Source organism: Lacerta agilis, chromosome 5, assembly GCF_009819535.1.
Source record: "Lacerta agilis isolate rLacAgi1 chromosome 5, rLacAgi1.pri, whole genome shotgun sequence".
Lineage (NCBI taxonomy): Eukaryota > Metazoa > Chordata > Lepidosauria > Squamata > Lacertidae > Lacerta > Lacerta agilis.
The window spans coordinates 30,226,371-30,250,917 of record NC_046316.1 but is presented as its reverse complement, the minus strand read 5'-3'; the positions used below and the strand labels follow the sequence as shown (position 1 = coordinate 30,250,917).

Genomic DNA, 24,547 nt, shown 5'->3' with positions numbered 1-24,547 from the left:
TTGTCGGCGATCAGCAGTCTGGCTGCAACATTCTGCATTGGCTGGAGTTTCTGAACCAGGCCCAAAGGAAGTCTCATACTGCAATAATCCAGCCTCGGAGTTATCAAAGCGTGGACCACAGTGGCAAATCTGACAAGGCTAGTAAAAGGCACTGCTCTTCTTTAGTGTAAACTGTGTCTAACACTGATGTTTGTGTGGTGCAAAAGTTCTCTCACAGATTTGCTTTCTTGTTCATCAACATAAATTATGGGAGAGGGGATTATTGGATTTTGTTTGTTCTTGTTTTATTGTGTATTTTGTGTTTTTATTTTGTATTTTTATGCTGTGAACCACTCTGATATCTTTGAACGAAGGGCAGTAAAACTAACTAGCTAACTATAAACAAATATTATAGAAAAAATACTCTTTCACAAAAATGGCTCTTTCACCAGCATTCTTAGCCAACGCTCTGGATAGCCTTGGGCCAGTCACTTTCTCTTAGCCTAGCCTACTCACAGGGTGACTAGAGAGGCTCAAACTTGATTCACTGGAACAAGTAGGAGTTATTCTGTGCTTAGACCACTTATTTACCATTGCAGGTGCTTTATTCATACAACTCTGGACATTTCAGATAGCTGCAAAATCCATTCCCATTGAAAAGCAGCCTTGGGTGGCCTGCTTTGCACAACACAGTAACACAAACTACAGCTAATTGGGAACACATGAATGTGTTGGCTCCCTGAAGAGCTAGCACTCATTTTTCTCAATGCAGTGTGGCAGCTAAGCCAAACTTTGGGTATAGCTCATGATTAAGGAAGAGAGAATTTAACCACTAATGGCTCAGCTACTGTTCCACAGTAAGACGAGTTGCAGTGGTGGACCTTGGGGTCTCAAAATTCAGTGGCGCCCTGTGCAATGCCAAAATTTGCCCCCACTGCTTCTCGTGTTCCATTCTAAATCATAGTTGCGGCGCCCCCAAGGCTCAGTGTCCAGTGCGACAGAACTGGTCACATTCTCCAAACTCTGCCTCTGGGAACAGAAAGGAGCAAAAAAAAAAAAAAAAAGCTGGGATCTCCTCCCTGGGGGTGCACACATTCATACTAAGTCATGGGTTGGCTTAGTATTATATGTAGACACAGCCAAAGTAACTAAGCAGGTAGAATTAATAACACTGAACTGAAGTTCCCCTTGAGGTGTCCATATCCATTTCACTCACTGAATTTTTTAAAAAACCTTTCAGAATCTGAACTTTCCTGCACTCCACCGCACTGAAAAGCTGTGTGTTTAAATAATGTAGGTTTTATCATTCATCTAAAGATTCATATTCAGCATTCATCTGTACCACAATCCTTACAAATCCCTCGAATCTACATACATGCCACTTAAATAAAAATGTGACATATAAAGGTCAAACGTATAGAAAACAGACCATTAGGGACAGTGCAGGAATCAGCCAGGAAAATGAGGTACAATGAGCATACAATACTGATTTCTATACTGTGCTATTAAAAAACCCCTAAAATGATTAATTTGGGGAAATTGTTAAAGCATATTGTACATTTAACTTTGCCTATAGCATTTCTATATTAAAAGAAAATAAAGTGTACCTTATTTGCATTTCTTCACCAGAGCTCTGATGGCCTGAAAACAAAAAATACATGTGTTTTTAAGTCTTTTGTTTACATTTTTATGTACTAGCTAAAATATATATAAATATGCTTATTACTACCGCTGTTTACAGTTTATTACAGTAAAGTTTTACTCTGTCTCCTAGGGGCAGAATTGGTTGCAAAATAAATAAATAAAATGTCTTGGAAGATATTTTACACCCACATAGTGGATGCTTTAATAAAATAAATATTATGGAGATGATGCTCGAGGCATTCCTTCAGACAGTCTGCATATTCTAAGCAAGCATTTGTCAATTAAGGATCCAGACAACTAATGCAAGATTAATGCATCAGACACAAAGATATACACAACATGCATAAAACTCAGAAGCAGTTTCAGCCCTTCGGGGCTTTTACTTCCTTACAAATCTCTTAGGACAAAATGTATTCACATCTGCAGTTCATACATTTGCATTTCTTCAATATTGTTTAGTCGTATTAAAAAAGAGAATTTACATCCAGATTGAATTTGTCTCTTTCTTCATCCCATTACAAAAAACACCCTGGAGTATGCCAATAATACAGCTAATTCCTGATAGCATTCAAGACTAATTCACATTTGCATGCACATGTATGAAATATCTCCACTGAAAAGTACTGTGTCTGAAGTGATGCAAGAGTTCTGCATGTGATGTGTGCTCTGCAATAGCTGTTTTCATCCTTCAAGCAGGACGTCAAAAAGGCCAAAGTGTTCACGATGGGTATTTTAGACTCTGGACCTTGTGAGAAGGGTGGCCTTTTATATGATCACTAACTTCAAAATGTGGTAAGAGAATCCTTGACTGAACAAAATGCTATACAATGGTACCTCCGGTTGCGCACAGGATCTGTTCCGGAGCTCTGGTCAGATCCCGAGATGTGCATATTTGGAGGTGCCGTTTCTGCGCATGCATGTGCGGCAAAACCCAGAAAAATACTTCCGGGTTTGCTGCGCACGTATCCCGAAGGATACGTAACTGGAGGTGAACGTAAGTAGAGGTGCCACTGTACTAGATGGGCCTTTGGTCTGATCCAGCAGGGATCTTCTTACACTACCACAGAATATGATTAGATCATTAAAATCCCTCCAAACAAATTAACAGTATTTACATAATTGACAAAGTCTTGGGATGCTGGAAGGATAGAATCACTGCAGCATTTCCAAATGACTCTTAAAGAATAAAGGCATTCCCGCTTGCAACATGTGCTCATTGAATGCAGCTCTCCTGCCACACATTTGCAGAAGATCTGAACAGAACAAATGTACACAGAATTAAGAATTGTGTTTAGCACACAGGAAGTCTATGTGCATATATATGCTACCATACAGAGTTCCAGACACACTTTCTGCTGACTGTGTAGAAGCTGGGGGACAGTCCAAGTTTCTGCCTCTTGTTCTGGTGTCACATGAGAGTGAACAACACTAAACAGAGATATTTGATTATGTCGAGGTACCACCTTTGTACCCCTCTTGCTGTTTAGGAGGTAACTGATTGGTCTTCACCTGGTGGGTCACAACCCATTAATGGGTCATGGTCTGATCTAGCGTGGGCTTCCAACTACCACCATACAAACATTTGATTAAAATAATGTAAGAAATGGGTCCCTAGTGCTTGTTTCAGTTTAAGATGGGTCCCAGGTCTGGGAAGTTTGAAGGTTTTTGCAACAGAGACTTTATTTTGAAAATACTGTCCTGATTGGACTGAATTTACACAATTATTTTCAGTGCTTGCTCAATGAAATTAATGGAATAATTCTGATGATCGTGTGAGGTGGGTATGAATTGATTTGTTACTCCTATCTTGCCAACAAAATGACAGGGCCGTCACAGTCATGGCTTTTAATTGGAGTCACTGGAGTCATTTATTGCATTATGCAATCCATTCAGTCAAACATTACTGTCATTAAGCTACAGGTACAATATCATATAGATTCTTTCACATCGATTGCAACAAAGAGAAAACTGCTCTACAGAATCACTTAGTGATAATTGGTTAACCAGCCATTTCAACTAAAACTACTTTTTATGGCAGTGTCAACTCTGACACTCAGGAGACTCCAGATTTTCTGTTTACAGCCCAACCATGTGGGTGTTTGACATGGAATACATTTCACTGTGTTCAGTGGGGTTTTGTGCTCAGGTATAATTTCATTTTCAAATGAGCTATATTTGCAGGCACTGTACTCATTTTTTTTTAACTTTTTAGATCACAGGGTGGTTCACAAGCCTGAATTAAGGGTGATTTAGAATTACCTAAAATAAGTAAATACAATATCTTATTAACACCATGAAATGAGTAAGCTGGAGGACATTGTGAATGGGTTTAACCTATGCCCCCCATTGTCAGATTGTTCACCTAGAATGATGCAACAAGCCCCACACCAATAAAATAAGTTGTGTTTTTCAACAAAAAAAGGAACAAAACACAGATATAGAACAAAGTGATCAGTCTTATTAATATATGATTATTTAAGTTGCTCTTCCCAAATGGTAGACCAGCTCTCAGAAACTGAATTGTGGGAAATAACTGTTTTCATTCCTGAAGGATGTTGACATTTCTGGTAATCAGTTTGAAAATCAAAAATCCCAAGCAAACAACTCAGCCATTACAGGCACCAAGCAAAAATGTATTTCTTTTTCTTAAATGCTGATATATATTGAGAGGTACACACACACACACACACACACACACACACCAGAATGATTACTCTTTGGAGGCAGTTGTTAATTCAGTTTTACTAATATGAACTATATAAGACTTCCTCCTAGAATGTGGCACTTTGGTTTTTACTGAATATTTCACTTACATTTTTCTCCCAAGTATTTTATCCCAAAGTAGAAAATAAAAACACATAAAATGTATCTTCATTCTTAACAATAGCAAGCAAGAGTCCTTAATACTTGATACGTTTAGCCCAGGTCAAAATCCTCACTCTGCTGTGAAACTCAGCATAATTTATCTCAGGGGTTTTTCTATGAATATAAAATAGGGTGGAGAGAGAACCTTGGACAATGCATTGAGCTCCTTTAGGGAAGGGTGGTGTGGTAAGCCATGGGTTTGGAAAGAGTACCGGTACTCACTGTGTGGGGAAAGCCTGCTCTAATACCAGGAAGCAGCAGGAGTCAGGATAACTTCAACAGTTGCATTTGTTGGTGAACAGCAGAACAACAACTCAGCATAGCAGCTAGGACTTGTTACAGTAACAAAACTAAGGTTCCAGCTTGTTCTCAGCAAGCTATGGAGGAAAACACACCCAGAGATGAGAGGAAAATTTCTATTTCAGAGTAGGCCATATTTACTACCAGTGGAATATGAATGAGTAAACAAACAAACAAACAAACAAACATTACATTTCCCCAAACCAGAATGCCCAAACACAAAAATTATGAATTTTAAACTAGAGATATAAAAGAGTACTTCTTAATTTTGGCAAATTGTTCTTGAACGTATTCTCATTATTTTGACAGTTTGCATTGAATATATGCTATTTCTAGTCAATATGTTTGGATTTCTCAAACGATTTGTGCATATTCTTACATTTGGTACGTTGCCAGGTTCTCGTTGCTGCCATGTGCGACAACAAGCTGCAATCAGCAAAATACAAAACAGAAGCAAACAAAAACAAGAAACATACCGAAGACATTGAACAAAAAAGAATCTAGGTTCAGATAGTTTAATTAGACTTTGCTTAATTTGTTTAGGCTGCATTGACTCCAGAAAACTAGCTAAATGAATTAAGTGAAGTCAATCTAATTAAGCAAATTTCAGCATTGTCAAAACAAGACAATTGAAGTAAATGCCAATTTCTGAGCGTGTATTTCTGATGGTGTGGGGCTTGAAATTTAACCAGTTAGCAATGATAATCCACAGTAGCCTCTTTCTTCCGGGACACCTAAAGCTGGCAAGCACTTAACACCTTGAAAAGCACAGGATACATTATAAATACTGGTTGAAATGCAATTGGTGCCCTTGTCCTCACAGGAGGGCTTCTGATCCAGCAGATCAGAGAAGGGGATGCCATTTTTGCCAGTTCTCTGTCTCCCCACCCTGAAGATCAGCTCCAGAGACTTGAGACTCCCTACAGAATGGAGTGGAAGGTGACATCAGTAAAAAATATCACCTCCTACTCTCCAGTTCTTGGATGCATCCACTGGATGAACAGCCCTTTGTGAGTGAAAGGGTCCGATTGTATTATATCCCTAAATTAGGCAAAAGTTGTTGCTTAATCTAAAACCAAACATTCAGTAGGGCAGTACTATTAAAGATAACTGGGTAATTATTCCAATTGCAATTTGATGCTCAGTTAATAGGAAAGGGGTGGCTGTGTACCACCTCCAGTTTCAGAGGGAGCACAATTGCTGGCCTAAATGGACCTTTGTTTCTATCCAGCAGGACTCTTATGAATAATGGCTTTCATGCTAGGTGCAGTGTGTTAGGGCAAGGATCCATGGGAAGGGAGAGTAAGCTATAGCAGATTTAAATAGCTCTCCACACTGGCTACTGAGAGCCCTCTCCACTCTAGTCTCAAAGTCTCTAGTGTGCATTGCTTTCCCATTTTTAAGCATTGATCTATAGAGTTTGGAAGACTGAAGCTCTATGCCATGTGCTCCAGTGCAATATCACAGGAGCAAGCTATTCATCTTCAGAGTCCTTTTAGGCTTAACTCCAGTATCATCAATACTACCTGTAGAGACAGGAGATGTAATAAAAATATTACCGGTAGTTTCATTATAATGAAAGACACCCTATGGAAAAAGGAAACTCTGAAAAAACTCTCTTCCCTAAAGTCATGCATGCTTATATTTGTTACCCCTGATATATTTGTCAGAATTTGAACTGACAACCTTGTAATATAAGTTCTCCAACTATAAAATGTATTCACATAAGTGAAGCACACCATGTTTCAGCAGACAAAGACAAGGAAATATAAAACGGACCAAAGAAAGTGGGAAAATGCAGCAGTATTTTTGCCTTTGTTTTAATTTTGAAGACAGCATGTAACCTGCTTTTATTAAAGAAATTTAACATCGATGCCTCTGAGATGCTTTTGTTTTGAACGATGGGAAAGCCTGTGAAAAGCCTGTGTTTTTCAAGTGTGACTAGGTTTAAACTTTTTTAGCTGAATATTTGTGCATGTAAAACTTGTAAAACCATGTAGCTTGCTGCACATTCTTCATTTCTAAGGAGCTTTATCAAGCCTGGGCAGCAGGGCGCAGTGGATGCCCTTAATGTTTGAAAGTACACGATGCAGAGTTTAGCCACAGAGCCCCAACCCACAAGCCCATCAAAGTGGAAGATTTTGATTAAGTTTAGAATAGCAGGCATGGGTGATGGTTGCAGATTGTTCTTCCCATGATAGAGCATTTTGCTCTATTAGTAGATGCAAGCTGCAAGCTGAACTCTGTGACTGGTTTGGCCACACTGGGTGCTACAACAATGCTGTAGAAGAGAGTGTGAGAAACAGGGGGTGCCGACTTTTAGCATCACACAGGGTACTGCCAAAATTTGAGAGCCCAAAGTCCACCTCTGCCCTCGTTGCGCTCGCTTGATTCAATTTTTATCCAAAGACTTCGGCTGGCAGGGCAAGCAGAAAACATCTAAATGTGTGAATAACTGGTCAAGTTACTTATATCAGATTATTATAGAGTATCATATTATGTCATGCGAAAAAGAGAGTAGTGCATTATCAAAGGGTAGGAGTTTTAGGGAGCAATCCTACTCTCACCCCACCTGCAAGCCCAGTGGGGTTTATTGGAGTGCATGGCAACTGGAATGGAAGGTGGAGGCAGGCAGATTGCTGTGCAAGACTGAAACTGGAACAGTGATCAGCTTTCTTTTGGGGTCCAATGCAGTCATCTGCCCTACTGAGCATGATACAATCAGCCCCAGAAAAGTCAATTTCTGCTGGCTCCTAGTGATGGTGATGCCACTCATGGCCTTACCACCTGCATTTTCAACAGGTGGAAAAGAGAGCTCTACACTACTGGAGTTACATGGGTCTCACTCTGCAGCTGGCGGTACATCAGATCTGGACAGGGGGATTCTTCCACCTAATCCACCTCACCACCTATGTCAAAAGGAGCTTTGGACGGCTCTGTTAGATAGCAATGCATAATACATTTAATGCCACAAATGTCTCAGCTGTTATACTGTAAAACTGTTCAGTACCAACTGACCAAAAACCTCTAACAAAACTGATGTCTCATTATGACTCTAGATGATGTATATATCACTGAAGAAATATTGAATTAACCATGGTAGCTGACAAGTACATTAATATCTTACATGTCTATTAATTTTTTTCTAAGCATTCATTTAATGACCAATCAATATTAAATTACAAAATAGGAACTGTCGAAGCACATTAAAATTTACGGCTTATTGGATATATTTTTACATTTGGATTTTATAGACTAATCTGAAATTATACACACCACATCTGAGTTTAGCCTTCTTCTAAACCTTTACTTAAGTGTCTGTAGATATAGATGTCTGGATATATTCAGCCCAGCAAATACAGCTATTTCAACATCAACAAATATTCTAGATTTTTGATAGTTTTGAAAATAAGATGAATAATTTTGTCTAAGTCATCAAAATATTTATTTATACATTATTTTCTACTGAAGTAAACAATGACTTCCTAGCCAAAAGTGTTTTGCCCTAGATTAGTGCGTAAATTTTCTTGATTGTGCCTTTGATTTTGCTAGATTAAAACTTATTGCAGCTTCTTAAATTGACAGACTAATTTTCTGCTTTAAAAACAGAAACAACTATTTTGAATGAACTGACACTGTATTTTGCTATAGCACAGGAAATTAACCATTTCTTTCCCTATGCTCAAAACAAAATAAAAAATAAAAAATCCTTCCAGTAGCACCTTAGGGACTAACTAAGTTTGTTCTTGGTATGAGCTTTCGTGTGCATGCACACTTCTTCAGATACACTGAAACAGAAGTCACCAGACCCTTATATATAGTGAGAGAGTGGGGAGGGGTATTACTCAGAAGGGTGGTAGGAATGGGTGATTGGCTGTTGACGACTGTTAACGACTGCAATTAGTCTAAAAGGAAAAAGCAAGGGGTGAGATGGCTAAAGATAGCTTTGTCATGTATAATGAGATAAGAATCCAATGTCTTTGTTCAGACCAGGTCTCTCCATGGTTTTAAGTTTGGTAATGAGTTGCAATTCAGCAACTTCTCTTTCCAGTCTATTTCTGAAATTCCTTTGTATTAAGACAAATATAGTGTATTATCTCTCACTATATATAAGGGTCTGGTGACTTCTGTTTCAGCTTAAACAAACATTTAAGCTAAAATTGGTTCACAGGATTTTGGGGGTGTATTTAAATTGAGTTTTGTGTATTTCATTTAAAGTATGCCACCTCCTAAAAGAGAGAAAATTATATTTTACATTTTTGGTTACATAGATAACTGATCTTACAAGGACAGAGCTGATAGTTTTAGAATTATATATGTTACTTTTAGGGATGTAAGAAAGCATTATTTGCATTTCACCCTGTGTTTGGTACACAACAGTCTCTCTTCTGCCAACAACTACACTATTTATCTTTCTGTAGCTAAATCACATAATTTACGCAAGTTACATAATTAATTACATAAATTACATTGTCATTATGTTATTCTACCACATTCACTTCATTGCAAAGGAAACAAAATGCAAATAGGGGTGGGGGAATCATAATCAATTATGTAAGTTATGGGATCTTTTAGTATTCAAGACTCTGCAAAAGAAACTCTGCAAAAGAATATCATATATTCCAGCTTCTATGATTAGTTTAGACATAACTGTTCTTCACATTTGTAATCATTCCCATTAGTGCTGGTTCTCATTATTCTGTGACTTAATATTACTCCATTAAATTTTGTAGTTCTTCATTGTAGTAACAGTTTAAAACATTTATTTTGATATTAATTCTATTCTATTATAATGGTAATTAATAACTAAATGGATTTAATTTAGTAACTCTAAACTAACCCCAGAACATCACTCAGTAAAACAATTACATGGTGGAATGAAATTAGATCAGTAATGCAACTTCATGGCCATTCAAGATTATATATATATATATAATGTAATGGAGCTACTCAAGGAAAAAGTTGTGAAACCTATCAGAATGTGTTTCATAAAAGTCCAAATACCAACCCAACTGAAAATGTTTACCCAGCTTTGAAGTGTTTTCCCCCCCTACAATCAAGTGATACATAAAATTTATGGAGTAAAGTTGGGAATAGCTCAGGTGTATTTGTGGGTAGCAAATGATAAATTGAAATAAGTTTTTATTGAGCATATTTATCTGTCTTCTTATCCACCAGTGATATCATGACAACATAGGTTTTCTGGGTAGTATCCAAGAAAAATTAAAACAAGGCTATAAAACTATCAAAACTAATACAGCAGAAAACTAGTAGCAGAAAATAAAACCAATTTAACAGACCTCAGAGCAGCACCTAATTGTCATGGATTTTAAAAGTACAAGAATATCCAAAGGATATGAAAACTACTCAAAGGGTTTAATATTGAAAACTCTGAGAAATGCCAAGGTCCCCAACTATTGCTTAATGGTTCATAACATGGGTATCAGGCTAGCTTCTCTAGGGAGACTTTCCACAAACATAAAAGTTCTTCTTTCTTACAACTACTCATCATACCTCATTTGATGTAGACATCCAGAGCAGGGCATCAGAAGATGACTTCAAGATCTAAACCGGCATATCTGGTATACTAAAACTGACAAATCTATCGCTCTCTCAGCTGAATAATTCAAAACAGAGTGGCACTTCATTAGCAGGACAGAAAGAAAATCTTAAGTTGATTGACCGTGTCTTGGGCTGTGTGCAGATTCCTGTTCACTCTGCATCCAGTGAACTCGTACCACTGACTTGGGAAATGATCCACCCATATTAGCCACAACTCATATCTATCCTGGACCTATCCTGCCTGTCTTGCGAAATACTGCATTTTGATACATTTATCCCAAATCAGCTTTGATCTGAATTGAGAAGAAAAATAACCTTGCTGTGCTTTAAACCAGTAAATGTGTTTACAGTCTTAGATTCAGGGGATGGAATCTCATTTCTACTAACCCCTCTAGACCGCCTAGGAAATGCAATGGTTGTTTATCAATATATTTCAGCAGATTTACATCCTGCCCTTCTCACGATTCTCAGGGCAGCAAACAACGCAAAAGACAACTACAAAAATCCATTCGCAAAACATTAGCAAGACAGCAAACCATTAATTGCTAGAGGCAGGAGCAATATATAAAAACAACCTAAAACAAGAGGTCAGTCTGCTAAAGATGCACCAGCACTGCATGCCATATGCTTGCAAGAACTTGTATTGACTAGGCAGTTGAAAGCACGAGGCAGAGAGTTTTAAATTTAGCCATGGCCACAGAGAAGGCCCGATTCTGCATCCCAGACAGTCACACCTTCACCACTGTCAGGATGCAGAGAAGAGCCTCACCTGTTAATTTTAAAAGAGTAGGTAGGCTATGAAGGAGGAGATGGCACTACTTTTACAGTCATCCATCTAGAATAAAAAGAATATATTGTTGTGAGTTTGGGAGCGGGGGTCAGTCTGTATGATACCTGAGGTTCCTTCTAATTCCCTGGAAACAGCAAGTGTTAAAATCTAATGGAGGATCCCATTGTTGAATTAACCTGGGAAGGGTCTACTTGCCATCTAAGTACCAGCACAAGTATAGTCTTTAGTACATTAAAGAAGGTTTCTCTGCGCCAGAGGGGAAATGGGTAGACCCCCTTCATCACATGGCTGGTAGTGAGAAGGGCAATAGCCAGAGTCATGTGAGAGAGCTGGACTAGAAGCAGGCAGCAACTAGAGAGACAGAACCATACTTGATTTCACTGCATTATAGCTCACTATTTAACAGGAACAGACAGGGTTTGGAAGAGGAAGGCAAACTGTTTCCTAACACATGGAATCTAAGTATCAAATGATCATACTATATGAAGCTATATTCTGGATATAGAATAATTGATTGGTTCAAAATTGGGAAAGGAGTACAACAAGGCTGTATATTGTCTCCCTGCTTAGTTAACTTATATGCAGAATTCATCATGTGAAAGGCTGGACTGGATGAATCCTAAACCGCAATTAAGATTGCTGGAAGAAATATCAACAACCTCAGATATGCTGATGACACAACCTTGATGGCAGAAAGTGAGGAGGAATTAAAGAACCTTTTAATGAGGGTGAAAGAGAGAGCACAAAATATGGTCCGAAGCTCAACATTAAAATAAAAACTAAGATCATGGCCACTGGTCCCATCACCTCCTGGCAAATACAAGGGGAAGAAATGGAGGCAGTGAGAGATTTTACTTTCTTGGGTTCCATGATCACTGCAGATGGTGACAGCAGTCACGAAATTAAAAGACGCCTGCTTCTTGGGAGAAAAGCAATGACAAACCTAGACAGCATCTTAAAAAGCAGAGACATCACCTTGCTGACAAAGGTCCGTATAGTTAAAGCTATGGTTTTCCCAGTAGTGATGTACGGAAGTGACAGCTGGACCATAAAGAAGGCTGATTGCCAAAGAATTGATGCTTTTGAATTATGGTGCTGGAGGAGACTCTTGAGAGTCCCATGGACTGCAAGAAGATCATATCTATTCATTCTGAAGGAAATCAGCCCTGAGTGCTCACTGGAAGGACAGATCCTGAAGCTGAGGCTCCAAAACTTTGGCCACCTCATGAGAAGAGAAGACTCCCTGGAAAAGACCCTGATGTTGGGAATGTGTTTCTAAGGGCCTTTTCTTAAGCCAAAAATCATTTGATCTTGGAATATATTGTTATAGCTCTATATTTCATTTGCTGCTCGTCACTCTGGATAATCTACCTGTGAAGTGGTCAGGAAAAAACTCATTAGTAAGACTAAAATTTCATTATTTTTTACAATATTTACATTATGCAAAAAAAGTCAGAAAAGATAAAAAGAGATAAAACAAATTAAGTTTTCCACGGAGCACAATCTCATATATCATCCTGTACTGTCAGATTTGTTCCGCATCTCTAATTCTTTATTCCACTGTTTGAAATGGAACAGGTTTTGCTGATTGGTCTTACGTCCGTCACTGATTGTAACACCCTTCTGTTTCCCTGAATACTTGTTGTAGATAATATTATGCACAACAAAATGCTAGCTAGCATTTTTGCAAACTTTCTTTGAAATACTATTTTAATTATAATCATATTATGTTTTCTAGTTATTCAAGAATACAATTTTCATTGACTCCAAACTGTCCAGTTTTGCTTTAATGATTTAAATAAGGCTTGCTCTCGCTTAACATTTGTACAGCCAAATCCAATGGATGTTTCCTTAGAAATAAGTCATACTGTGTGCATTGGGACGTATTCTCAAGCAAGCATGCATCAAATTGCTGACTTATTTTCTTTACTTGTTTCTTCAGGATCTCTGTAATTTTTCACCACTTCCTGATGAATTATTATGAGGACATTTTTCAAATATGCCACTGTGCCAGCGAAATAATGTTACTGTATTTCATGAAATTCCAGAGTCTCTGAAGAAGAAGAAAAATCTGTAAATGTATTATGTATTTAACCTATTTTGAACAAACTACGTATAAATTGCTGGTTGCAAGAACCTGAGTCTGACAGATGTTCAAACAGACAAAGAAACAAAAGGAAAGATCCTGCTGTCCCAGCTGATGTAATCTGCATTAGTAAAGCCTGATCATATGATAAAGCACTGCAAAGAAAATTACATTTGTAGGAAAAGTTTTTTCCAATTGTCATATGACCCCGATCCCATCTATCCCAAGTCAATGGTTTTTTCTTCTTCTTACTCTTGCCAGATCTACTAATTATAAACAATACATGAAGCTGCCTTAAATCGAGACAACCAATTGGTTCATCTAAATCCCTTCAGACAGAAAATCAAATGTGAGGGAGAATGCTAGAGGTAATTTTTGTACAGACTAGCATTCAAAAACATGAGTATCCACCAGCATTCTCAGGAGCCCAGAAAATGGACTACCATCTCAATTATACTCTAGGCTTTGTACCTGGAATCATCAGAAGAGCCCTAACATTCAACATACAGTGTTTAGAAGACACTAAATTGATCTAAGAAGGCTGATCGCCGAAGAATTGATGCTTTTGAATTATGGTGCTGGAGGAGACTCTTGAGAGTCCCATGGACTGCAAGAAGATCAAACCTATCCATTCTCCAAGAAATCAGCCCTGAGTGCTCACTAGAAGGACAGATCCTGAAGTTGAGGCTCCAGTACTTTGGCCACCTCATGAGAAGAGAAGACTCCCTGGAAAAGACCCTGATGTTGGGAAAGATGGAGGGCACAAGGAGAAAGGGACGACAGAGGATGAGATGGTTGGACAGTGTTCTCGAAGCGACTGGCATGAGTTTGGCCAAACTGCGAGAGGCAGTGAAGGACAGGTGTGCCTGGCGTGCTCTGGTCCATGGGGTCACGAAGAGTCGGACACGACTGAACGACTGAACAACAAACTGATCTACGTAAAGCAATTCTTTTCCCCCTGTGGTAACTATAGAAAGCTGCCCTTCAGGCAGGTTTTTACAGTTGTGTTTTTATGGCTTTTATAGCTGAAATCTATAGTGTTGGTATAATCTGCTATATAATCTGCTATAATCTGCTATACAACCCAGATATAATCTGCTATACAACCCTTAGGGAGAACATTTTGCTGTAACAATATGTTTTCCCTTCTTAATCTCTTGAATTGCAGAAAACCAACAAATTCTGTATAGAACAAATTATTCCTTAAGAATCAGAGAGCTATGATCTGGTCAACAATATTTACATTTTGTCACAGGAAGATTATAATAAGCAGGGGTGGAATTTGGTAATATGGCATCCTGTGCGAGGCCAAAATTTTATGCCCCTCCCCCAGATGGTGTAACAGGAGGCTGGCACTCCCTTCTTCTCCCCATGTATTCTCCTATCCTCTCCATTTTCCCTCTCCTTTTCCCCAGCTTGATTTTCCCTCCAAGGGAAAAAAATCTCACAAAGAAAGTCAGAGGCAGCTCTTTGGATTTTCTAGCCAACTTTCTCAAGCAGAACAAAAAAATCAAAGTTTAGAAATTCCCTCCTGTTTTCTCCAAAAAAGAGAGAAAGCTGTTGACTCCTAACACAAACCATTTGCCACTGGCTTCCAGTCTCACTACCTGCCTTACTGTTACCATGCATAAGAGAGGGACATGGGATGGGGGTAGCCCTGTCTCTCAGTCCTCCTACTTGTGAGGGAACCAATCTCACCACTCCCCTCTTCTCCCCTCCGTTTGGTGCCTGTGCAGGTGAACTGGCACCAAATCATGCATATTTCTTGCGTTATAATATATTCATCTTAGTATTTTTCAGATTCTGATGGCCATTGGATATAAGAGGTAGGACAGGTGTGGAAAGAATAATGGGGGGGGGGGGAATGGCCATTACAGAGATTTTTTTTATCTATGATATACTTGTTTCTCTACTTGAAATGCACATCTTGACCATAATGTCATGGTGAAGGTGTATTTAGCTTGGCTGGATCAAACTAAAGTGCAATTTTAAAACCGAGTATGGCACCTTGCCCTCTGCAAATGCTTCTGAGGTAAATGGTTTGCTATAATGTCAGGCGAGCCTAACAAAAAACAAAACCCTCTGCAGAAAATATCCTTTAGGCCCCAAATTTTCTTACTGAGTCTGCCAGAGAAGTTCTCCTGAGCCCCATTTAGCCCCATTCATGGGCTGAATTCAAGGTGTAGGAAATGGGTTTATTCCCTATTGGTCCTCAGCAAGGAAAACCAACAACCCCAAACTGTAGTTCAGTGACATAGCATCTGCTTTGCATGCAGAATGTCCCAGGTTCAAGCCCCAGCATCTGCAGTTAGAGCTAGGAATGTCCCACCAGGAATGTCCACTTTCAGAAATCCTGAAAAGCTACTGGTCAGAATCAATGTAAATTGATGTTGGACTACAAGGTAGGAAATGCAAATGACTTGCACCAGGCATGGGGAAATGACCTAGGCGTAACAACAGATGAAGACGTATGGTTAAATTATGGGTGAAACATCTTATGAAGGTAGTGTTTCACTGGCACTGGAATCCAGTCAAGTTCTCTCGTGCTACCTCTGCAACTTTATCCCAATGCTGGTGACAATAGGAGGGGACCTCATACATTTATGGTGGGAGCTTTCTGGGCTTGGGCAAAGCATTTTTGATAGTTTCTAATTTATGGATTAACCATTGAACCCAAACCTGCTCTGGCCCTTCTTTCGCTAGGTGCCAATCCAGACTCTCCATTTAGACATAAGGGCTTAACTGCCATGCTGTTCACTGCTGCCTGTTTAGAGATTGCCTCCCACAGAAAAAACCCCAATGGTCTATCTGTCATGGGATGGCAAGAGACAGTTTGAGATATGGTTCTTTCTGACAATTTAACACAACACTGAATGGTTGTTGGAGGCCAAACTAAACATGATCATTTTTTGACATATCAATGATATAAATCAAAGTGATTTTAATGTTAGACCTCCAACCACTCACACTGACTTATGAAAAGGCAGGCGAGGCCCATTCCATTTTTTACACCCATGTCCAAAGCGAAATTATTGCCTTCTGGCCTGGCCTGCCATTCTCTGGTATTCCTCCAAGTGTTGCCAATTGGCTTTTACCCATGCCATGGGGAACTTTTTTTTTTTTGTCTGTAATAGGTCAACACGGTACTCTAATTTTGGTCAACTCTGTGAAATAAGGACCTTCTGAAGTTAAAAAACTCTTAACTTAAAACACTAAATTTGCTTTATTGAAATTCTGGGGGGAAGACAATATTATCTGCCTGTTTTATGCTCTGATAACAATCTCATTGAAGCTAAAGCAATAAACTTAAATCCTTTACACTTTTTCTAACTTCCAATTTCTGCTTTAACAAACAAAACTGATTGTGAAAAAGATGAGAGAGGGAAGTACTTTATCTTCATTAGCTTAAATCAGAATGCCCTTCAAGAAGAATGCGATGTAAAAGCATATAAATGTTAAGTTTCCTGCTTCTTAATTGGCATATTCAGCCTGTAAATATACATTCTAAACCCATTACTTCACTGTGGAAGTGTTGAACACAACTTTGCACTAAGGAGATAGATGTACAGTCATTGTGCACGATAAGGATTAATGGGCATTAGATCTTTATATAAATAATGTAGTAGAACACCGTCAGACAGTTGTAGATGCCTGAATTATGTATTTTCTGCTAACTTTTACAACTTAAAAGGCATTGTGAGGTCAAATCTGATGACCTCATCGTACACCCGCAATATATTTAGGAAGAAGCATCTATCTTTTCTGCATGACACAGTCAGTGAAGTCAATGCGAACTTTGTAAAACGGAATGTGGTTTTGGAACATGAACTGCTATGGCACCTGTGTTTCATCTCAGTTTATGGTAATAGGGAGTCAAAATTCACACAATAATATTGGGAGTAATGCTAATTAATTTTTAATTTTATTATTATTTTTATGCTGTTTTTGTCACTCTTCTAATCAACAAAGTGTTTAAAATGGTACCTTGAGATGGCACCTAAAATGAAATGAAATAAAGTTTTCCAAAATCTTCACAATTTATTTTTAATGCATCAGTTTATATACACAAAGACTAGCACAGTCATCACATGCTGATAAAATGCCTCAGCAGATGAAATTGTCATGTTATATAGGAAGAAGTTTAAAGATTGGAACAATCTGATTTGCCCGGGATGGAGTTTGCAAGGGCCAGAGGCACAATAGGAGAAGCCCAGTTCCACACCTTCTAAAAAACCAAAAGGAAGTTGGAGCAAGCTGGGAGGTCACACTTCTCCAATGTGCCCATTACTTTCCATAAGACCAGTCAATCAAGTTATGGGTAACTGGTGCTTTAAACCCGTTAAATTAACGGGCGCTAGAACATATGTGGTAAAACATTTTTAAAAACAGACTGCTCGCCCGCCGCCACTTGTAACGGCCGCTGCCGCTTAGAAGTACGTGCACACGAGCGCGCACCCACCGCGTGCCCGCGCACACCCGCCGCTTCAACAGTTTCGCCCGGCCGCCCGAAGTCTCTGCGTTCCAAGTCCCAACGGCTGTCTGTGGGGCACATGCGCAGTAGCGCAATCCCACGGACACAGGGACTGGACGCAGAGACACTTGCACTTTATTAGTATAGATTCAGTTCCAATGTATTGTAAGCATTTCCTAATCAACAATTCTGTCAAAGAACAACATGTGGATATCAGGGATGAGGGTGGAGAAGCCTAGATACTGTTATCAATACTTCCTTCGTATCTTTGGGAGAGTCTTGTTCAGCCAAATTAGATGACCCTCTGAATGACCTTTGAAATCCTATGTGAGTTTGTTTATAGTCCCAAAATGCCTCACTTCATTATTTTTAATGGTTCATGCAACAGAAAGCTTTGTATCCAGCTTGTCCACACTCCTCATGGGCTTTAATACCTGGCATAGTTTGCCACTTCCTGTCCTAGATTACTGCAGAAGAGAGGATACATAATTTATCAAAATTATATCACCATTTAAGATATAAAATCAAAACCAGCAATCTCCAGTAAGCTTTCACTTCAATTGCATTTCCCCCCATTCAGATTGAAAACAAAGAGAAAGTAGGTCAGTCTTTAAAACTATTCATATAATGAATTTATATGTAATGGAATCTTCAAAGCATTTCATATTTCAGAATGTCTAAATTGGCCAAACTTTACTTACACAATGATAATAAAATATCATCATAAAATAATGATATGAATACTCTCACACACAGTAGGACAATTACTGTCTCAGTTTTGCTTACCCAAACAGTACAGTCATACCTTGGGTTATGGTCGCTGCAAGTTGCGCATTTTCGGGTTGCGCACCATGCCGAACCCGGAAGTACTGGAACGGGTTATTTTTGGGTTTTGGCGCTTTGTGCATGCGCAGAAGCGCCGAATCAGAACCCGCGCGTGCGCAGATGCGGCACTGTGGGTTACAGTTGCTGCGGGTTGCGAACTCACTAAGTCTGTCACTAAGACTGTCCCTGTTGTCATGTCAGCACCTACTGAAGATCTTCCTCTCTCAACAAGCTTTTTAATCTGAGATGTTTCCCAATCTGCATCTGTATTGAATTTTTTAAAAAAGAAAATATTTGTTTTCTTGTTTCATCACTTATTGTTTGCTGCCCTAGACTCCTTTGTGGGGGAAGAGCATGATATAATTTTAATTAATTTATATTTTTTAAAATGATTATACAGGTACTGTACCTGCAAAGTACATGATGCTATCTATCTATCTATCTATCTATCAATCATCTACCTACCTATTTACCTACCTACCCACCTACAAGAACTAGGTAAATCCTGCCCACCCCCCAAGGAGATTAGAACATGAAAATATTAAGAAGGGTTCATCTAATCCAGTGTTCTGCTCACAGAAGAACCAACAAGATGCCTACTGGAAGCACATAAGCAGGTCAGCTCCTGCCAACGACACTGCAGCTAAGAGAGTTAGTGTGGCTTTCCCAGTGACAGAATTGAGGACAGTTCAACTCAAGCTGAACTAACAGTGACTACGTACCTTTCTTAATAAGAACCCTTCTAGGAGGCTATTGTTACTTATTTTCATAGCTTTCTAAAAAGTTGAGTAAGGAAGGACCCCTGTAGATGAGAAAAACAAACCCAGCTTCTCAATTATTGTTCCTGTACCCTTTTCCAGACCTGCTAGATGAAAGGTTTTGCTGCATCTAAGACCTTGCCCTTGCTTCATAAATATGGCTCCTCTAACCTCAGTTATATGTTCCCCTGGGGATGTTGCAAAGACAGCCTAAACATCAACTGTGATGTAGGTTGATACAGCCAAGTTAAAGTTCTGCATGCCTTGAAGCAAGGTGGGGTCTACAAAGAAGCCATTTCTACACTCCAAGCTATACTCTGCACCACATTCCATGGAACTGTGGCACAACTAAGCTGTAGTAAGAGATGCCCATTACAGTCTTCTTTAAAAAGCAGATATAATACAGATGACATTTGTTTCAAAGTTAAATTCTGAAATGCAATTTGAATGATTTCTCATCTGCTTCAGATTTGCACAGAAGGAACTTCTAAAAGATAAGGACACATCATCATCATTCTGAAAATGAATCTGCCGTCTAAAATCACATTAGTGTTGTTCATTCTGCTTTACAGAAATGAGCACATAACTCACTTGCAGTGGTTGAATCTTTACAGAGGAAACACCATAAAATTTTTGATATCCTCTAGGGCAAATGTCTGCATGGGAAAGATAGTGAAGAATTATAGGATACATGAACCTTGAGCAACCTCCTCCTTGATGATATGTAATTACCTGCCAGCCACTAAGGCAGTAAGTAGTAACTATAAAAAAATCATTGTTCCATTGGACTCAGTGGACACAACCCATTTGAGAGCTTTACAAAACCTTAAAGAGCAATTTCTCTTTAAATAGCAAATGTTTTAGAGCTAGGAAAAAACTGATGCATTTAACTAACAAATCATAATCATTACAGGGAAATGAAATTTCCATCCAATCAATATCCTAAATCACATCTTTGATAAGCACTACATGTATAGATGTTTGCTGTTATTAGATACTGCTTTAGTATGTTTGCATAAATATACAAAACTATTTGTCAGTCAATAAACAGCAATGTTTTGTCATTGATAAATCCTGCAATCAAGAGGGAAGTATCATTAAAGTAATATATGAGGATAAGTGAAAATGTTCTTGTAAAGTTTAGAATAGAAAAATATGGGTGGGAAACACAGGGGAATGAAATATAACAGAGTCTTATGTTCACTACTTTCTAAGAAAGAATATGTAGAATTGTGCACCTCTACTGCACAGACAACAACATTTAAGAGATAACATATTTGTATACTATTGTAAAATCATAAAAAGGGCTCTGCTGGATCAAGCCATATGTTCATCTAGTCTAGCATCCTGTTCTCACAATGGCCAGCCCCGTGTCTGCAACCAGGACATGGGGGCAACAGTAGAATCCCCACTTGTGATTCCCAGCAAGTGCTCTTCAGAGGCACAGTACTTTTGGCATTGGAGATTGAACAGTAGATACTGATAGTCTTATTCTCCATGAAATTATTTCTGGACATGAGAAAATAGAATAAACTTCACCAGGGTGGTGGACATCCCAGTTGGTGATTTGAACCAACCATAGCAGGAAAAGAGGCACTCTTAGCCACCAAGGCCATATAAATATTTTTTTTGCATTTGTGACCTGTGTCATTGCATTAGTTCACTTTGGAAATAACATGCCGCCTTACAACTAAGGCATTAAAAATGACAATTAAAATTACCCTTAGTTCACACCCATTTTTCAATGTTGGTGCAGTTGTCAATATAAGAAGATAACTTGGTGAGGTCGTGAATAAGCCTTAGGTCCATTTCTGTTGAAGAGGCCCAAAAGCTGCTTACTCCTCTGAAGGCACAGTTCCTGGAATGACAAAACACTGTATTATTCGTAGAGAAACTGGTTGATGGAATAAAGTAATGGAACAATAACACAAAGTGTTGTCTGAAAAAGTACTGAGCTTGCCCTACATGAAGTTCATTATTCCAACAACAGAAGACCTTTGGGCAACAAATTGCAAGCTATACAAACTAAAAATCTCATGAAGATCATTTAAGGGACTTTAAAAGATAGTTGATAAGTACATGGCTTGGGTACAACTGCAAATTGAAGGGGAAATAAATTTGGGGACAACTGAAGATACAGATACAGATAGCAACAATATCATTACAGAGAACTACCAGTAAATGGAAATTAAAGAAAGACACATCTAAAATCCAGAGGGATTTCCCGCTCTCTCATTCTAGCTGTCCTCTTGATTCAAGAAGAAAACATGTGCTTCTCCTATAAGCATGCAATCACTGACACATGTGGACCCACGAAGGAACTTAATGTTATCATGGAATCATAGAACTGTAGAGTTGCAGGGACCCTGAGGGGCATATAGTTCAACCTCTTGCAATGCAGAGATCTCATGAACAGTGCTATTTTTATAGAAGAAAAAAAGGTGCCGGAACTCACCATGAATGCCTCCCTTGTTCTCTTATAATGGTAATGGCGCCCACTGAAAGGTGCCAGAACTGAGTTAGGGAGAGTTACGGCTGAAAAAAGCCCTGCTTGTGAAAAACATGGATTGAAAGAAAAGTATGCTACATGGTTTATTAAAAAATAGTTATTGGGAAAATGCAGATATAAAAAAATCTGTGAACATAAGAAGACTCTGCTACATCAAGCTAATGGCACATATGGTCCAGCATCCTGTTCTCACTGTAGCTAACCATATTTTTGTGGGAAATCCGCAAGGAGGACCTGTGGTTATGAGCAACTGGTATTCAGAAGCATTACTGCCTCTGACTATGGAGGCAGAGAATAGCTATGCTTGGATTACAGAAAAATACTGTTTTGAGGAAAGGTGTGGGTAACTGTTTTCACACTAGCATTCCTTCCTTCCTTCGTTTCCCCTCTCTCATACACACAGCATTTCAGAGCATCTTTCACTGAAACATTTAACTGAAGTTAAAAACTGCACACTTTTAATACTAGACTATTCCACACTAAGGGTTTTCACATGTATGCTCATTCAGTGACTACGGCATCAATTGTTGACTCATATATACCATCAGAAAATGCAGAATGAGTGTTCCTGGTGCAGTTTTCTTTGGCCTCTTCACACAAGCAGCTCATCAACCTGAGCTTGCTGGCCATCACAATGTTGTTCCTACTCCAAAGGCAGGAAAGCAGTCACAAGCCAGTCCTACACTACCATCTGTTTTCCTATATTTTGCTGGGCCTCAAGTCCCAGACTGGGTCAGATGGTTGCCTTTTGGAGACTAAATGAAAGACACTTTTCTCTTCTGCTAACATTTGGAAAGGTCTCTTTTGTAGAGAAATGTCCCCACTCCAAATTTTTACAAAAGTATATGGCATTCTCAACATACAGGAAATGTGCAAAGATGTTGGCGATCACAGCTAAATATAATGATTCCTCTTGCAGTGCTAGCATGTCACCATGCCCAGCTGGGAAACTAAATTATATGGGCATTTGGCTTGTAATTACAATGTTAATTGATGTGACAATAAAAATGTATATTTATTAATGTATTTATGGTCCGGTACAACTTCTGTATCATCTCTATTCATTTGGGTCCCAGAACTACTACCTTCCAAATCGAACGGTAGCCCACCAGACCCATTTGACTTCCATTTATAAATTAGCCACCTCTCCAGTACAAAAGGTAAACCATATGCTGGGAAAAGATAAGGAAAAAACAACCCATTCATAGAAGTTTTCCCCCTTCCTCTTAAGATGTAATCTGCTTTCATTAACATTTTAGTTAGGTCTTTGCTGAACATTGTTTGAAAACAACAAATGCTGCTTTGGGGCTTATATAGTTCTGGCAGTTATTTGCATCAGCACTGTTTAATCAATGCTAATGAGTATCTTATATCTAAAAGTATTCATACTTAAGCATAAAGGCATCATCACCAACAACTGGATGCAATTAGTCTCTTAAGACCATTAATGGGGTTATTATTTAACAATGTTAATGATGTAGATTATCATGATTTAGGATAAGATGTTGGTAATAATGTGTAATTAGGAGATAACTTATCCATTTAAAACATAATACCCTGTGGTTATAATTTGCAAGAACAAAAGTAGGTGCTACAAACTTTATTTTGAAATACCTATGCAGATGTAGTGCTCCCTCTATATAAACTATTCTATAAATGGATGTCCTATCATAGGAGGTTTTAAGGATGCCAACTGGCCCAGCTGCACCACGACAATGCTGTGGAATGTAGCGAGAGAGACATGGGAGGAGGTGCCAAATTATAGCACCACTGAAATTTGAGAGCTCAAAGTCCACCACTGGTCCTATAGAAGGAACCCTGAGGATCGTCTGGTCCAACCCCCTACAATGCAGGAATATGCTGCTGTCCCATACGGAGATCAAACCTGCAACCCTTGGTGTTATCAGTGCCATGCTCTAAACAACTGAACTAACTTTTGATATGATAACCTATAAAGACTTATCAGAAACAAGGGTACAAGTGGGTGGAACCAAATGAGACCGCCTCCTCTCATTTCTAGTTAAACTGGGCATTACTCTTCCCTCTTCTGGGCTCACATATGTCCCTCACGTATGGAAAATAAGAGCCAAATAGAGTTCTCTTCGCTCTCATAGAAACAGGGCTCCATCTTCCTTCTCCTCTAAAAATAAAAAATGGAACCTGTGCCCAAACCAAGAAAACATCAACAGAACACTTCATTTTATCCCATGCCTGCTGACATCTTGCAATAGCAAGGATTATTAATCATCCATGAAGGGGATGGTACAAAACTCTGCTAGTCTCCCTTAGCCTTTAATGTGATGATCTATCTGTTCCTGAGATGCACAGGTAGCTGTTGTTACTCTCACAGGCAAGCAGCAGGCTTAAGTGAACTGGGTATTTCTTCACAAGCCTTTAGGAATGCCTCTGCAAGTGTGTGAATATGTCAGACTTGCCACAGCTATCTTTAGAAATTCAGAGAATGAGTTATTCCATAAGGATTCCACACACACTGTCTCTTCAACTTCTGTCAAAAAGTTATTAGTGTCTAGAATGAAATACACAAATGGTCAGAGAGTATTTTCAACTTTCATTTCTACAGAAAGAAGCAATGTCTTAAAGCAAATTTTCTCAAAGCAACAAACCAAGTATGTTTTGGGCAAAGTGGATCCCAGTTAACAGGATCTCAGAGGAACTGTGCAAGAACAAAACTCTATTGATTAATTTCAAATTATCATACAAGTATGATAAGGTATACTAAGTAGTTAAGAGTGAGAGA

The 24,547-nt window shown here is 38.8% G+C and overlaps 1 protein-coding gene across 9 annotated transcripts in view; it reads right to left on the bottom strand.

The window, feature by feature from the left end:
- The window catches only part of PCDH15 (protocadherin related 15), a 441,732-nt gene that overhangs the window by 397,268 nt on the left and 19,917 nt on the right, over window positions 1-24,547 (bottom strand). For 8 of the 9 annotated variants that reach the window (XM_033149148.1, XM_033149157.1, XM_033149155.1 and 5 more), the window contains exons 2-3: window positions 21,002-21,138; window positions 1,587-1,620 (exon numbers count right to left, since the gene is read on the bottom strand). The gene's annotated coding sequence lies outside the window, so the exon portion shown is untranslated. The remainder of the gene's footprint in view (window positions 1-1,586; window positions 1,621-21,001; window positions 21,139-24,547) is intronic. The other variant, XM_033149150.1, reaches the window with a different exon arrangement.